The sequence below is a fragment of the Nannospalax galili genome, unplaced genomic scaffold (genome assembly GCF_000622305.1).
Source record: "Nannospalax galili isolate Female #2095 unplaced genomic scaffold, S.galili_v1.0 scaffold413, whole genome shotgun sequence".
NCBI classification, from domain to species: domain Eukaryota; kingdom Metazoa; phylum Chordata; class Mammalia; order Rodentia; family Spalacidae; genus Nannospalax; species Nannospalax galili.
In genome coordinates, this window is record NW_008333889.1 from 1,075,688 (window position 1) to 1,085,304 (window position 9,617).

General features: G+C 40.7%; 1 pseudogene; it reads right to left on the reverse strand.

Annotated features, from left to right (window-relative positions):
• Positions 1-2,551: 2,551 nt before the first annotated feature.
• Positions 2,552-3,178, reverse strand: LOC103730613 (annotated as a pseudogene).
• Positions 3,179-9,617: the final 6,439 nt, after the last annotated feature.

Consider the following 9,617-nt stretch of genomic DNA (forward strand, 5'->3'; position numbering starts at 1 on the left):
TTCGAACCCGGGTCTTCTGCAAGAACAGCCAGTGTTCTTAACCACTGAGCCCCCCAGAACAACTAGTTTTAAGTTAATGAATTATTTCCACTTTCCATCTTGACTTTTATAAAGACAAGTAATGGTGGCTAGCATAATTTATGTTTCGGTAGAAAGTGTGACAGAACTGACATGACTCAGTTGTGATACAGTGGCTGCCAAGACTGTGCTTTTCCTGTATGGAGACTGAAAGTTCTTTATCCAGGAGAAGGTCAAGGTGGATGCTGAGTGGCCAAAAAGGCAGACAGCACTGGTTAGTCTGTTTGCTTCCCGGTGCTCTTGCTTTGACCCACACCATGCCCTTTACCCTGTGTGCTCCATGAGCCTCATGTCTCTGCATACCCTGACTGCAGTTCTCTTGGTTTGATCTGTACCATGCCTGGTGCTCCAGGAGGAGTTTCATCTCTATGCATTCTCTGACTACAGTTCTCTTGCCCTTGGGCTCCAATTTGTGTTCAGACAAAGGGAATGTACGGCATGGTAAAGTAAGGCGAGGGGAGAAGAATGCTGTGGTATTTTCTTCTTAATTTTGCGTGGTGGCAGTGTTGGCAATGATTGCATTATATGGTCGAAGTTTCTGTAGTTCCAAACTCTTTTCAGGCTCTGGGTGACACTGTTGCCCATTTTTGCCCTCTTCAGTTCTGGAGTGGCAATGATTTTTGACTATTTCTGACACCTGGGTATATCACCAATTTGTTTTTGTTCCCTCAACCTTGCCTATAGCTCTTTTGATAATGCCTTCAGTAAACTTGATGACAGCCTTGTGCTTGGTATTTTTTTTCCCTGCTAGTTCACGGGGAAGGAGGAATTAGGAGGGAGCAGTTGAAGGACTCCATTGACATTGTGAAGTGGTTAAAAATGGGCAGCTGGCCAGTTGTGGTGATGCACACCATAAATCCCAGCACTTGGAAGGCAGATTTAGGCAAATCTTAGTGAGAATGAGGCCAGCCTGGTCCACATAGTGTGTTCTAGGCCAGCTGGGATTATAGGGAGATTCTGTCTCAAAAACTTTAAGCAACAAACAAACAAACAAACAAACAAACAAACAGAACAACAAAAAAGAGGCTGCAAGGGGGCCAGAACATGGAATTCAGCAAATTTGGGCACAGAAAGCAGATGATGACTCTAGATGAACTTTAGAGAATAACAAGAAAGGACAGTGGTGTGACTTGGTGTGCCTGTGGTGTCAGGGATCCAGGACTTCTAAGTTTGGGAGATCTCGGCAGCCAGGCAGGAGGCATGGGGAGGAGCTTCCAGGTGTCAGGGCTTCATGCATCAGAACTCTTATTTCTGGTTGGGATTTGAAATGTACATGGAAAAGCATCAGTCTATGTGATTTAATTTCTGCACACACCAAATCTTGGGTTATATAATCCATGTATTTGTTTGTTGTTCTTCCATTTGAATATTTATTGAACTTCATCAACTCTAGGCTAGGAGCTACTCTATTGGATATAAATCCATCCTAAATTTATGTTGGAAATGGTCCTTAGTCAATGGAGCAAGCTATCACTTACGGTGGTGGTGGTAATGGATGTGTATGTGTGAAAAATAAGAAGAATCAAGTATCACTTTCCAAAAAGATATTTGAACGTTGAGCCAGGTGTTTCTTATTAGGCATGTCAAAGACACAGAGTGACTGGCTGTGAACTGAGATTCTTGGAATGCTGTGTCAGTGTTAGCAGCACTTTGGTTTCTTAGGGACTGATCACAAAGCTTGAACTATAAAGAAATTGGTCAGAAATAGAAACACACACACATACACACACACACACACACACACGATAAAGAGAGAGCAGATTAAATGTCAGACTATTAGTAATATGTAATAAATACATACTACTGTTGATACTACAATGTGTTCTGTGTAGATAAGTCTATGTTACATCCACATACAATCATCTTGATACGTAGAAATGAATGGAAAAAGCTTCAACTTTAGTTTCATTTTTGTATGAACTCTGTGATCTGGGAGCCATAGAGTATTCTAGACAGTTAAAGGAAGCCATCATTTTAATAAGGAAGCATTTCTGTGTAAGTCTTTTAGGTAAATTGTCTAGAGACATCAGAAGAATGATGTATGAATTTTGAAACTTATAGCAAGTCATTTTGTTTATATTTGTATCTAATGTTGAAATTTTTAAAATATCATTTTATTAATATTTATTTAGTATTATTTGTGAAATAGGGTCTTGCTATGTAGCCCAGGCTGGCCTGGAACCAGCTATGTAGTACCCAGGCTGGCTTGGATTCACAGATATCTGTCTGCCTCTGCCTCTCAAGTACTGGGATTAAAGGAGCATTGCACCATGGCCTGGCAATTTTTCATATTTTATTAAAGAGGATCCCCAAGAATTCAGAGAATATTTCAGGCCCCTTAGATCTGGATCTGTGCCAGAATCTCCAGCTGGGGCTATGGATGCTCCACTGTTGGTCAAGGACTCCCTTTCCTGAGCAAGATCTGTCATAAAATCTTTTTTTTTTTTTAAATCATTTAAGGCATAAACAGTTTTTAGTGGGCACACACAGGGAGCCCATTTGTCTTGGGTATGTCTATGGACTTTGTGATTTTCTTCTCTACATTCTTTTCTGCTTGTTTCTGTAGCCTCAGGATCTGCTGCTTCTTTCTTCTCCTTCTGCTTCTCCTTCAGGGTGGTTGTCACAGCTGATACTTCCAGTGACCTCATATTCTAGGTGGACCTCATAGTCCAGATGCCCCAGGTAAGCAAACTTTTGGTTGGGCTTCAGGGAGGCAGGGACCACCATCCACTTTTTCTGGTCATAAGGTGGAGGGATTCCATTGACCATCCTGAGGTGTTTCAGGGAAGCCTGGCTTCACTTGTTCTTGTGGGACAGCATGCCTCACACAGTACACCAAAAGATATGGCTCTAGTCAGAAGTGGTAGGGGCCACAGGAAGTGGTAGGGACCACAGGAAGTGGTAGGCTGGTGTTCATCCATTTTCAGAGAAAAGTCAGGTGATTTAACTTGTTTCTGTAGAAACTGTCAGGAATGCTGATGCCTTTGCAGCATACGACCACCACCTTTGGGTCCAGCAGTACCTGTTTTGTCACAATGGCCATCAGCTGGCCCAGAAGATGGCTTCATCCATCCAGCACTAGAACCTGCCCCTCCACCATCATTGGCAGCTGCCTCAGAAAACTTAAAAAACATCTTTTCAAAGATGACATGCATCTCAAATTAACTGACAAGCAATTAAGTTACAGTTCTTTATGTTAATGAATGCCTTAGATAACTTACTGAAAGCACAACTGTGGTCTCTTGGAGACAAGGAAAACTCCTTAGTGTCTTCCATGGTTCACTTAAAGACAGTTCCCCATGTTGGCTGTTCTTCACTGTGAGCTGCTGCTTTTCATCTGCTTCATTTGACTCACATATCCTGGGAGTTACTGTGCCCAGTGTACCCTGCAAAATAATGTCAATGATGCCTTTTATGAGATAAGGTTCAGCAATTCTCTCTAAGCTGTTGTCAGTTGTCCTAATGGTGACCTGAAATTTAAGACTTCTCAGGGATTAGGCAATTTAAAACATGTCTCCACCAGTTTCTTTTAATATACTTTTACAAGCAAGATATTTCACTAAATAAGTCTGGAGGCATCGTATGCTGTTTTTCCATAGACATAGTTGTCAGAAACTGCAACTCGGTGCAAGGTCTTATGACAGTAGATTCTAACAGCTGTGGTACCATTTCCACTTGGTTCAGAGCTCATGGCATGGCTGAACCTTAGCTTTGGTTCCTCTGGACATTGAAAACAAATAGTCTTTCAAAGATCAATCTAGCAAAATGATCTTGACTTTAAATTTATGCCTGTGTAGATATTGTATTTGTTCCCTTTCTTTGTTCATGTTATGCTTTTATTTGCTCTTCAAATAGTGAAACATGAACCATGACCCTTGAATTGTGGTTCTTGAGTGTTTTAAGACTACATTAGTTTCCTAAAGATGTCATACTAACTGTACAAACTGGATGGCTTGAAGCAACATTTATTGTCTCGTATTACTGGACACCAGAAATCTGAAATCAAGCCACAGTTAGGGCCATGTTCCTTCCAAAGGCACAAAGAATTCTTCCTTGTTTCTTCCAGAAATTTGGTGGGAGTCAGAAAGGGGTACAAATATGGGAGGGATCTAAATCTGATAAAAATATATTGTATGAAATTTGCAAAAATCCAATAAAAATCTATACACACACACACATACACACAAACACACACACACACATATACACACATATGCCTATAGAGTCATATTTGTGTTTCCAAATGCCCTTCAGTGTGGGTTCATCTACTGGAGCCTGGTCAACCTACTAAGAGGCTCACCCTTAAATGAGACTGAATCTCCCCTTCCCAGCAGTCATCAGTTGCCAGTAGTTCCTCAGGCAGGGTTAGAGTTTCTTACACACTTCCCCACATCTATCCTGGAATTTTTACAAGCACATTTAAAATGGACTTTGTTTTCACCCACCTTCAGAATAATCTTATTTTATGCTGTGATAATTAAATTTTTTTGATTTATTATTTATCTTTATTTTATGTGTATGAATAGCATTTTACCTACATGTATGTAAGTGTATCCACATATGTAATGCCCATGGAGGCCAAAAGAGGGCATTGGATTCCCTTGAAGTGGCATCAAAGATGATCGTTGCCTGCCATGCTTGCACTGGGAACTGAATCCTGGTCCTCTACAAGAGGTGCTTTTAACTGCTTTTAACTGCTGAGCCATCTCTCTTGCCCCATATTGAGGTTCTTAATCATATCCTTAAAGACCCGATTTCCAAGCCAGGTCACCTTCTAAAGTTACCAGTATATAATACATTTAAGCCTGACTCTCTCTTAAGAAGCCCACACTCAGATGTGGGTATGTCTTAACCTTTCTCTGAGCACCTCATTTTCTAATAACACCTGTGGTTAATCCTAAATTAGACTCTCTTCCTAACAAACTCAGACTCTGTTTCATACTGGCTTGTCCTGCAATTCTTCTCTGCAGCGATGATGTCCTCAGGGCACTGTGCCCTGAAGTGTGGAGTTGTATCTCTGGCCCATTCTCTGCTTTTCCTGCTGCCCGATGTGGGCCACTTTCAACAGAAGGCATAAAAATTAATGTTTTGCTGTAATGTGACTTGGCCACAATACAAGTTAGAAACTGTAAAATTTTGACCTAAGCATGGAATTTTGAGCTATACCATTTTGGCTAGAATTGTTTTATAGATTCTCCTGTTCATATATTTGTGTTACTATACCAAAACCCAAAGTTGCAGGAGATCTATAAGATTTGTGGCCCTCATGTACCCCCAGAAAACAATGAGGATCCCTTAGAAGATAGATTACTAAGTGTCCCTGTAAAAGCAGAGTTCCAAGGCAATGCCTCTAACCCAGGGAAACTTCAGCCCCAACTTGTCCAACAACCCCACCTCACTCTCATATAACCTTACTTTAAGGAAGCATTTCAGGCCAGCAGAGGTGACCATTGGTGGGACTTCTTAGATTTCCAGTGGTCCTAAATCAGCAACTCACTGTGCGATACAATGAATAGGAAGGAATACCAGGGTACCTTTCTTCTTTTCAATGCCAGACTTAGCTCGATGCCCAGAGAATTAGGAATGTGTTTCTGAGGACCCTGACAAATTTGTGGAGGAATTTCAATTCTTGAGTAGTTTTTTGTTGTTGTTTTTGATACAACTTGGCCAGATTTGTCTATCTGCTGAACTCCCAAAAAGAAATGATGAATTTGGGCAGCTGTGTGGGTTTATGAAGACAAAATTCATACTAGAAATCAGGAGCAGCCTGTTGGGACTATAGCTCCCCTATATCAAGAACCAAACTGACAGTACCAGGCAGAAAGGAACGCTGCTGCTGTGCACAATCACATCATTACTTGTTTGCTTAAGGGAATGCACAGATCAGTGAGCGAACCTGTAAACTATGCCAAGATCAGGAAAGTAACACAACAGACAGATGAGAATCTGGCCCTCGTTTTAGGTCATTTTACTGAGACTCTGAGAAAAATATAGTAATATTGATCTCAGTTCCTGTGAAGGTCAAATTCTGTTGAATACTCATTTTGTTAGTCAGTCTGATCCAGACATTAGGAGGAAGTTACAAAAGCAAGTGATGGGATGTTAGGCACCCCTAAATCAACTCTCGAATTTAACTTTATGATCTTTTCAGCAATAATGGGTAAAACAGGGAATCCCAAAGTTTCAGGGAGAAAGCTTATAGGAAGATAACAAACCCAATTGATAGCCTTGATCTTGAGGAATAATATATTTCCTCAGGCAGATAAACACTTGGCTATCTCAGAGAAACCCCAGACAGAACAGAGATTAAGAAGAAGCCATTGCACTTAGAGAAAAACTCTTTACAGTGGAATCCTAAAGGATTCCTAAATCCTAAAGGATTTACTAAAGGCTTTCCTGCCTCTGCAAAGAAGGCAACCACTGGAAATAAGAATGAAAGATGGGATCTGAAGAGAGGATGGTCTTTAATCCCAATGATGGCTGCTGTATAAGGAACTCCAGTGCAGCCCTGCACAAATAAATTCAGATTACCATTAAAGAATGCAAGATAATTCTTGACATGATAGGCATATTGGGTATTGGGGCTTCAAGCTCTTGATTGATAACCCAGGACACTTTCCTAAACAAACTTATGTGATAACCAGTGCTGATGAGAACTTCCACATAAAAGACTCACCAAGACTTTATTTAATGTGGTGACTCAGAGATTGGTTAAGTGAACAACAGCCTTTCTAAAACCTGAAGGAATTACTATCAGCCCCAGCCATGGTAATTCCCAATGTATTTTCATTTATATATTTTATTTATTATTTTTATTTTGTATGTATGTGTGTACTGCCTGCTTGCATATAAGTGCACCTGTGTCCTGCAATGCCTACGGAGGTAGGAAGATGGTGTTGGATCCCTGGACCTGGAGTTATGGATGTGGGTTAGTTGAGTTAGTCTCCATGTGGGTGCTGGGAACTGAACCCAGTCCTCTGCAAGAGCAGCCAGTGATCTTAACCACTGAGCCATCTCTCCAGTCCCCGTAATTCTCAATTTAGGAAAACCTTTTCCCTTGTATGTTGCAGAAAGATAAGGCATGGCATTGGGAACCCTCCCTCAAAAGCTAGGGGACATTCCCAGACTCATAGCTTATTTTTCTGAACAGCAGGGATCTAGCATATAATGAGCAGGATATTTACCAGCTGTAACAACCTTGGCAATGGTAGTAGATGCAACAACTAAGTTCATTCTGGGATACTCATTAGAGGACCTAACACCTCACTAAGTCCATAGTGTTCTTTAAATCAGAAGATGCCAATTACTAGCTGGAAACAACTATCAAAATTCTGAGCTTCTTACTGGGATCACTGGAAATTATCCTTAAAGTTGCCACATGCTGAACTCAGCAACTTTGCTCCTGTTCTTTGAAGTAAATGAATATTTCCTCTTCCATGTGGGAATCATAGACCAAGTCTATTCCAGTAGGCTTGCCTTAAAAGAGAAATCCTTAATAAATCCTGATGTATAATGGTTTACAAATGGGAAGACCTACATAAACAAAGGAATCCGAAGGGCAGGATATGTGATAGTCAGCCTTCAGGAGAAAATAAAGGTCAAGCCTCTTCTTCTTAATACCTAAGCTCAAAAAGCTGAACTTTACCATTAGGAAAAGACAAATAAGTCAAGGCTTCACTGACTGTAAATATGCTTTCATGCTTACATAGCTATATGGAAAGAAAAAGTACTTTTAACCAAAAGTCTCTGATTAGATAATTCCTTGAATTTTTTTTCTCTTTCAGACGCTGTCTAATCCACACAGGTAACAGTCATGTCCTACAAGGGACATCAGAAAGACAATTCCATAACTACACAGAGAAACAGACTGATGGATGCATGTGCCTATCAGCAGCACTCTAGAGGGCAGGAGAGATGGCTCTGATGCCTCTTGCCCAAGGGTTAAACTTAAACCCATCTTACACAGAAGCAGAGGCGGAATGGAACACACAGCAAGAAGGTAGACTAACTATAAATGGTTGGTCAACTCACGGGGAACATAGGATTCTGTTGTCTCAAGCATATCAGTGGAAAATTATTAAGAGACTTCATGACTCATGTGATTTGGGAAGATAATCATAAACTACTCTAGTCATTTGTGCCTTTGAAGGAAAAGGACTAAAGTCCACAAACAGTCCATGTGTTCTCTCTCTGTAGTAATCCATGGGGTGGAGTCAAGTCACTACCTTTCCTAAACCCCATACAAAGAAGAAGGGCATTCCTATGAGAAGACTGGCAATCGGATTTTATTCAGATGCCTCCTTCTTGAGGACAAATACCGTATGGATATGTATGATACCTTCACTGATTGGATAGAGGCCTATCCCACCCAGAAAGAAAAAGATGAAGTTGTCAAGGCCTTAACAAATGAACCCATCCCTTGCTTTTGGTTCCCCAGATCTCTCCAAAGTGACAATGGGCTTTCTTTTTTTTCTTTTATTTGAAATATAAAATGACCCAAGAGGTCTCATAGACATTGGACTTCATAGTCTGTATTCTCAGTTCATATTCTGATAGCCTGCTCTTCCCACAGTTCTAGTCACTGTCACTCACTGGAAAAAGTAGAGAAGGCAAACTGTCAATGCACAAACACAACTCAGAGGGGATAAGAGCTAGTTTATCCTGGAGCCACATATACATGGCCATGGACCAGGAACATAGATTTAGTCAAACTCCATGTTTCAATGTGGTGGCAGTGTGATGAAGATTTTATAGTAATAGAACAAAGAAGTTCAGACAGTGACACAATTCAAATACATTGGTGGTTTTATTAGACAGGTTATAGCAAAGTGGGGAAACCTCAGCTACAGGCCTCAGATGTTATGTGGTGATATTATTAGCTTTTGGGTTGTGGAAGCTGGGGATCCATTCCAAAGGATTTACCTGATAGTCACAGGATGTTAGGTCACATACAGAGGTGAGTTATAAATAGTTATTAAGGGGAATAAAGGTTATCCAAGATAATATGGCCTGAGACCTGTAACATTCCAGCCTCTCCACATCATCAGGGTTCTCATCAATCAGTCACCCTTTGTAGTCACAGCTTCTTTCCATTGTTCCCTATCGCACTGGCTAAGTACCATATTTTGTCCATACAGGGGCCAGGTGTTTTGATGATCCTCTGCCTGATCTTCTAGCTCCTCAGACCTTCTCAGAGTCTCCTTCTACCAGGCAGGCTGAGATTTTAGATCCTTCTGTAGGCAGGGTCTACATCTCCACTAAGATTGAAGAAACCAAGGATAATGGACATTTGGCCATCATCAGCTCTTAATATTAAGGGATTAAGGTTAAAAGGAAGTTGAGGTGGAATAGAGACATGTGAGAAACTACCAGTCTGTTTTTCCAAAGGTGCTGCATCATTTTATTCTCCCTCCTGTGTGAGAGTTCCAAATTCTTCACATCTTCACCAGTGTTTATTATTATGACTTTGCATCTAATCTCATGGATGTGAGATGATACCATGTTTTAATTTATTTTCTTAGTGGTTAATAACACTGAAT